The sequence below is a fragment of the Crinia signifera genome, chromosome 6, assembly GCF_055691185.1.
Source record: "Crinia signifera chromosome 6, ASM5569118v1, whole genome shotgun sequence".
Classification (NCBI taxonomy): domain Eukaryota; kingdom Metazoa; phylum Chordata; class Amphibia; order Anura; family Myobatrachidae; genus Crinia; species Crinia signifera.
In genome coordinates, this window is record NC_139222.1 from 184,012,173 (window position 1) to 184,020,737 (window position 8,565).

An 8,565-nucleotide genomic window follows, 5' to 3' on the forward strand; every position below is an offset into this window, starting at 1 on the left:
CACGGGGGAGTACACTTATGTTGGGGGGCGTACATTCGGAAACCACTCCGAATGCACGCGATCAAAAAGGGCAGAAATGTGCGGTGTCCACAAGTGTACTATTGCTTTGCGGACACCACTCGTTCATGCGGTAGGCGAACGTACGCCTAATGACTACAACCATTAACACCTGAACCCAATAGAATCTACTCCTTTACTCATTACTCACTAATAGGCCGCTTGTCAGTGCTTTAATTGAAACCATTGCTGCTTCAAGGAAACCTTACTAGTCCCCCACATATGCTGTACTTGTCAGACACTTTCAAACTGCTAACAATGGACATGACAGAATATTAATACTAGCAATACACATGTGTATTTGACATGTACTCATGAAACCACACATTTTGGGTAAAGTAAACACATTTATTTATATTCATGTCACAGTCAATGCCAGTGTGATGCAATGACCATAAAATAATACATACAAACAATAAACAACATGGCAGGAATGCAGCAAAATAAATAATAATACAAAACAAATATAATTGCACACAGATGGACTCCAGCACCTCTTATGTGCCACTGCACATGCAGCCAGTGGGAAATGAGGAGGCTGCTGGCCCTTCTACAGCAGGGCAAGCTGCACCTGACCATTCAACAGCAGGGCACCCTACACCTGGCCCTTCTGCAGCAGGCCAACCTGCAGCTGGCTCATATGCACCATCAGCAGAATCATTTGGAACACAACCGGGGACTTCACAAGATAGTACCATGGCCATCACTTCAAGTACAGCTGACAGTAATGGCAGGCAAAAGAGGGCAACAGGGGAACCACAAAGGACATATGAAGCAAGGGCTCAGCTGGTTACCCTCAGCACGTGATTGGACACAAGAAGCTGACACACACAGCACAATGGAAGATTTGGGAACACATAACGGCGGAGATTAATGCAGCCACAAGTTCATTTCCGACCACGTTTGGCCTTGGTAGGCTCCTTGGCCTGTGCAGCAGCTCTTCGGGGACGGCCAGATGCTGGGGCAGGTGGAGCAGATGATGTGGAGGGGTTGGCTGGTCTACCCCTCCTGCCAGCAGGGAGTGTTGCCGGTGGTAATGCACCAGAAACGGATGCCATTAGGACCCTGTTGCTGGTAACCAGCTCCACCATAAGCTCATTATGGTGGAGGAGGAGATCATTTTGGCGGGTGGCTTGCTCGGCCAGCACCTGAGCACTTGCAGCCATGGCCTGCATGCTCGCAGCCATGGACTGCTGGGTGCTGACCAAGCTCGCCAGGATCTCCTCGGTCCTACGCACCCGTTCTGATGCCAAGTCTCCCTGCTGGTTGATGTCCCCAAGCACCTGGGCCAAGGCGCCCAAATCGGCTTGGGCCGATGCCTGCTGCTGCACAGGCCTACCTCTGGGGCCAGGTGGCACGGACCCCTCCACCTCCTGAACAGAGTCGTCACCAAGCGGTGGGGTGTCTGTGGGAAAAGATAAACACAATTAGGAGACATTCTACGATAATTACTTGCACAAGTTTATGGCATGACCAATATTTACCTTCCAGAAAAGACGCAAACACTTCAGCTGGGGCCTCGCTATCCATCGTGCTCACCCCCCTGATCTCCTCAACTGATATACAGCTCTCGGCCATCACCTCCAGGGGGGTGAGCTCTAGCCCTGATGGCATGGGGCCGGCCCCAGATGTCTGGCTGTGTTCCCACCGCTTGGTCATCTTCCTCTTCAGGTTGGTTTTGAAGTCCTGCCACCTGCAATGTAAGTTGACATATTAATACATGTCACTCCCAATGTTAGCTGTTGCAGCCATTGCTCTGTGCTACATATTACAACATGTGATTAATGTCCCATATATAATATTACATGCAACTATGATATCAACCGTTACAATACACATTCACAATCACCCTACTCTAACTCTCAACGAAATAACATGGCAATAATGTATGTGTATCGTAACAACCTCACGGCCCATTTGCTAAATGCATCTAAGCATCAATTCAATCATTACTTGGCTATTACTGGCCACATGTATCACAAAACAACTTGCCTCTTCTTCACATGGTCCGTCTCACGAACTTGTGGCGCTACTTCATTAATCTCTGCCGTTATCTGTTCCCAAATCTTCCATCTGCGTGTGTGTGTCAGCTTCTCGGATGGACACTCTATCCAATCACGTGCTCGGGGAACCAGGATGGCCAGCTCCTGTGCTTCATATGCCTTATTTTTTTTGGGTGGTTCCGCTGTTGCACTGGCTCGCCCCTTGCCACGTCCCTGGCCACGCCCCCTGGCACCAGTCGCTGCACTTGAAGTGCTGGCCATGGTACTACCTTGTGAAGTCCCCTGTTGTGTTCCAAACAATTCTGCTGATGGTGGATATGAGCCAGCTGCAGGTTGGCCTGCTGCAGAAGGGCCAGGTGTAGGTTGCCCTGCTGTAGAATGGTCAGGTGCAGGTTCCCCTGCTGTAGAAGGGGCAGCAGCCTCCTCATTACCCACTGCCCGCATGTGCAGTGGCACATAGGTGGTGCTGGAGTCCATCTGGTCAAATAGTTGCTGCAGCACTGGGTCCACCTCTGGTTGGGATCCAGACATGTTAGCAACAACATTGTCACCTTCTAATACACCTTTATATACTGTTTGTGTAATCTGTGTGGCGGACATCAGCGGCAGCTGCGTTCCGTGCGTGAGCGTACGTCGCTGTTTTTTCGCGCCGCATACGGTGGCGGAAATTCCATTGTGTAAAACCTGGCGAAAGTTCTACATGAAATACTGGTCACCAATGCTAACATTGCATAGAATCTTCTGATACACCTGTGACTATTGCACAATACACATGCTATTTGCTAGCATGACATGACATTTCATTCATGACTACTGTGGTATTGTGGCGTTTTAGTGCAAGCTAAAAGTAGCCCAATCCCTTAGAGAATCCAGCCCACAAGTCATGCAATACTCATCTCTACTGTTATAGACCACACATGTGAGAGCCCTATAAATAGTGACTTCCTGCTAGAATCATTTGTCTCCAGATCTGGACTTGTCAGGGTCTAAGGTAAGCTCTTCCATGCTCCTTGTAGATATGATATCCATTAACAATGTAAGTGTATGAATGTATGCACCATTGCCTCACTGACTACAGATTGTTGGGCCAGCAAAGTGGTGTATCATTATTGCAACATGTCACATGTTCACTATTTCACTCACAGGTCTTCAACCTGTGTGGGTTCATCTATTGCAGGACAACATGTCCCAGCAATAGATGAAATGTGTCATAGTACATGATGTCGGCAAAAAATGCTGACACCTTTATCTGTGTGTTTTGGACAGTGTGTATTGAGTTCATATTATTGTGTCATCATTAGAGAGTCAAATGGATCTGCGGGATTTCACGGGGCGGCCATCTATTGTACGTATTGAAGGCTACAAATCTATTTGTAGTGGGATATGGCCATTATGTGCATAGGTGCATCAGTATTTATGTTCATTTCTTTATAGGTTGCTGAAGCTATTATGCGCTACATGGAGAGGAGGCTAAGGGCACTTGCGGCTCTCCCCACTCGTCGGCCAAGGAGGCCAGGACGTGCTAGAATCTATCGCACACGGGTGACTCTGTTTGCTATGCCCGATGATGAGGTACTTACTAGGTACCGGTTACCGCCACATGTAATTCTGGATCTGCTCACCTTAATTCAGAGCGATCTGGAACCTCTACACGGGATCACGACAGCAATTCCGCCTCACACACAGCTGCTGGCGGTGTTGCATTTCTGCGCCTCAGGATCATTCCAACAAGTAGTGGCAGTACTTGCTGGAATATCTCAGCCGGCCTTCTGCCGAATCCTGAGGCGTGTGACGTCGGCCATGTTCAGGCGCAAGGGGCACTTCATGGCCATGACATTTGCCACCGAGACCCTGCGCAGAAGCCAGCAGGCCTTCCATCAAATTGCTGGCTTCCCTAATGTGATAGGGGCTGTGGATGGCACCCATGTACCATTTGTGCCTCCATCTCGAAGTGAGAAGATATATAGGAACCGCAAATTGTTCCACTCACTGAACGTGATGGTGGTATGTGGCCCATCCATGGAGATTCTCGCCTTCAACTCGAAGTTTCCCGGAAGTGCCCATGACTCTCATGTCATCCGACAAACCGGGATATGGCAAAGACTCCAAGAGCTGGAAGGCCGTGATGCGTGGGTTCTGGGTGACTCCGGTTACCCATGTACGCCCTGGCTACTTACGCCGTACAGCTACCCAGCACCGGGCCCACAGGAGGCATTCAATCGGGCGCATGTTGCCACCAGGCAAGTGGTGGAGCGCTCAATTGGCCTTTTAAAAGGTAGATTTAGAGTGCTCCACCGCACTGGTGGTGACTTACAATATGCGCCTGAAATGGTGTCGAGGATCGTGGGCCTGTGTATATTTTTCCACAACATTGCTGTGCGGCGTGAGATACCCTTTGATGAGTGGGAGGTACCATCTGAGCCGCAAGATCCGCCCATGCGCCCATCCCGCGCCCCTGAATGCCGGAGGGGATACCAGCTGCGGGACTCTGTGGCGCAAAGATACTTCAGGTACATGTTATCGAGTTGACAGAACACACCAATTATTGTAAAAATCACCCCTTCAAATAAGTACAGTGTGTTAGTTGTCAGTGTTACAACACGAAAATTAGCCAGCCTGCCCTCCTAATGGCAAAGAAATAGGAGATATTTATCATATGTGCTTAGTTTTGGGGGAAGTTAAATATAGGTGCTAATTATTATACCTTGTTCAAGGGATCTTATGTGTTTGTTATATCTTCATTATTGTAGTTGATACTATCCCTGATGACTGGTGAGTACATTGATTTATTCTGTAATGTGTTTGGGATTTTTTCATGTGTTGATGTCTGATTTGTTTGCAGATATATATATATATATATATATATATATATATATATATATATATATATGCTATTAGAATTTATTCACATGTTTCAACATTTCAAGGAGCAGGCAGCCAGGCAGGCAGGCAGGCAGCCAGGCAGGCAGGCAGGCAGGCAGGCAGGGCTGGTGTATAATGCTGGTCTCAGGATACCTGCAAGTGTGTGTATGTGTCTTTTACACATAAATGTACGCATACACATAGATGCATAGAGTAAATAATGCTAAGTACAGCTAGGCGTTGCTAAGCTATAGCACGCGTTGCTTGGCGGAGCGAGGCGTCATTGGATTTGCTAAGTGCATACACACTGTGTTTTATATATATCAGATTTGTTCATTGCCATACATCAACACTACTGTTTTGAAGGCATGCAAATTTGTCACCATTTGTGTTGGCGCAGACACGCTGTTCATGTAAAGATGAACAATAAAGTTATTAACACAAATAACTGTGATCAACCAATGCCACCACCTGATTGGTTGATAGATGCCATTGTCAACATGGCGGAGACACGAAGGGCAGAACCCTTCACACATGCGGAGCTGAGGGTTCTTGTCTCCGTCATGGAGACAAGGCTGGGCCGTGCGGGGCCGTTTATCACAAACCGCCATAAGCGGAGGGCCTATGCTGCGGCAGGGCGCCGAATTTACGCCCGCACTCGGGTGCGGAGGTCCCTCGGGCAGCTTGAGAGGCGGTGGTCGGACCTCCGCAGGCGCCAGCCCCAGCTGCTCCAGCAACTCAGGAGCGAAATTGCTGATTGTGAGTATTTTAGCTATGAAATTTCGCACTTACAACATAGCATATATAAACAATAAAATGTGTCTCATGATAACTGGGTGTCCATGGGTTTAAAAGTCCATAGACTGTTATGTGTGCTTCTTCCTGGTTAACATGCAGTCATGTGGCTTTTATATGTAATGCCATAGCATTGAGGATTCTGATGCATACAATGTGCCAGATCTAATATGTGTTACACATTGATAAATGCCTGGGTTGTAATGTGTGAACAAATTACTAACAATCACATAATAATTTACATGTCACAATTTGGAATCCATGAACAGTAAGGAGCTACTTTCCTGCATCGTTTGCCATCATTATCACCCTTCCATGTATGTCTTGTTATGGATTAATACATGTGCCCCAATGACCCGACATTGACCATGATTTTTTTTTCTACCACACAGCACGAGCCCAAGCCCGACAGGCCCGTGAAGAGGCGGAGGCAGCCCTGGGCCAGGAGGAGGCCCAAGACCCGGAGGAGGAGGTGGCGGCAAGGGTGGAGGAGGAGGAAGTGGAGGAGGAGGAGATGGTGGTGGAGGAGGAGGAGGTGCGTGAGGAGGTGGTGGAGGAGGATGTGGAAGCGGAGTTGGTTGCGGAGGAGGAGGTGTTGGTGGCGGAGGAGGAGGTGGAGGAGGTGGTGGTGGTGGTGGTGGAGGAGGAGGAGGAGGAGGAGGAGGAGGTGGAGGGGGAGGAGGTGGAGGAGGAGTTGGAGGAGGAGGTTATTGTGGCAGAGGAGCTGGCGGAGGAGGGGGCTGAGGAGGCCACGGTTGCCCCGGAGGAGTCTGATGACGAGGGGGAGGAGGCGTGCCAGGCCCCGGAGTACCATCAGATCGGTATGTTAACATAATGCATCATTAATGAAGTAGTTGTACTGGTATTTGTTATGTAGCACTGGTGATAACAAATTTTTGGCCCATACTATTCATATAGACCCCAAAGTGGGTAGCTACAGATACAGGTACGGGTTAGATGGGGTGTCCAAGGCATCCCTTTCATCCAGGACACCTCTGAATTACACAGGTTTGTGGGATGGGTTGGAGCTCCATTTTGACTGCCACATAACCGTAGTAGTTAAACAGGATCCTGGAGTAAAGGGATGAGTGGATCATTTGTGGATGAAATTCACCTGCTGCAAGTGTTGATTATGACCCATCAAATAGTGGAATCTATATTGTTGGTGAATGTTATTTCTAAACTATAGGATGTATGCTATAAATGGAGTATGGGCCGGCCTACCTTGGAATGGAGTCAGAAGTTGCCAGTGTCCCAGGAGCCTCCTCTACCTAAACACCCCCTGTAGTTCAGATTGTTTTTTTGCCCTCACAGAATTGTAGGTTGGTTTAGACAGAATTATGATTTTGAGGATGTGTACTGTGCATTCCTGACATTTGCATAACTCCCATGCCACGAACCATCACTGAACTTAGACTGAGCAGATTGTGACAAGTTCTTATTGACGGAGGCCATGACATGCTTGTCATTGGTTAGTCATGGGTGGGTTGTGACTGAGAAGAAACAATATGACTGTTATGTCTTCTGCAGAGTAAAGGGTAGAGGCCAAAAAAGACAGTATGTAGTAAATAAGTTAGCATGTATGTATATATGTATGTGTCATATCTATTTATCTATGTGTGTCTCTATCTCTCTACATAGATAGATATATATATATATACACACATGTCACCTAGCATTTGTGCAATTTATGTCGCAGTATGTGAAATGTATGCATGAATAACATGACTAATTTTTGCCCCTTTGACATGCCCACAGATGACACCACACCGGCAGATGAGGGGGTGCGTGGGGCCGTCCTGCGAGCGGAGCAACATTTAAGGCTCCTTCTAGCAGACCTGCAGGACATCCGCGATCTGCTGCTTTGATTTATTATATTTTATATTTTATTTTTTATGTTAATGTTGATTTAAAATAAATTCTTTATGCAAGTTCACAGTTGTTGGTTTTATTTGCACTTGAAACAGTATATGTGTAGATTGTTTATAATCTTTTACACAGGGTGTAATACAAACCATTGCACTTACATTGCTGTAAGGGTTAATGTGTGCAATGGATGTGTTAGGCATGCTTGTAAGGATATATTGGCATCTAATTGATTCCAATTCCAAATAAGCTGTTTTTTATGAGGATAGGTAATTGAATAAGTGGGTCATGTGATGTATTGCAGAATTGACATAATAGTGGGTTGTTTGGCGTAAATACTCCGCTTACGGGCGGTAGCACCGCTTGGCTCCCGTTCGGATGCGGTATTTCCGAGCATACTCTGTAATACTCAGTAATACCGTGCAGAATCGGAGTGTTTCTCCCGCACACGCATGGTTTGTATGTCGTCCGTAAACACGCCCTGTTCTTAAAGAGTGAGTCCGTCCGAATGCGGAGGACACGTGGGCGTTTCTACGGACGATGGCCGCACGCGGCAAAACACCGTGGCGTGCGGACCGCACCGTAAGAATGCGGGAATATCCGCACCGATCAGAATAAGGGCCAGAGTCTTGTGCAACTCGGCTTGTGGAAAATTTCTTTTTCGCTCAAATATGTATCTTAGCCTACATGCCCCAGATAATTAGCACAATGAACAGTACTATACATTGATGCTTGTCCTTTGTATTCATATTCCTGTTAATCTTTTCTAACAAAACTTCCTTTTTATCCTTTCATAGGCACACTTAAACAGTATTCTTCTGAATCATCATCAGCTACTTTATATATTCCAAGGACTAATTCCTCTTCTTTCATTGTTACCCATTCAATTGCTGGAATTCCTTTTTATTGGTGTGTGAGAAATCACCAGATACTGTGATGGAAATTTACTAAATTGGAAGTTCAAATGGGAAGTTGCTATGGG

The 8,565-nt window shown here is 47.0% G+C and overlaps 1 long non-coding RNA gene across 1 annotated transcript; it reads left to right on the forward strand.

The window, feature by feature from the left end:
* The first annotated feature begins 6,456 nt into the window (after window positions 1-6,456).
* LOC146007163 (uncharacterized) lies at window positions 6,457-7,653 on the forward strand. Its single transcript, XR_014444261.1, has 2 exons — window positions 6,457-6,538; window positions 7,476-7,653. It is a non-coding gene; the product is annotated as an uncharacterized LOC146007163 (long non-coding RNA).
* Window positions 7,654-8,565: the final 912 nt, after the last annotated feature.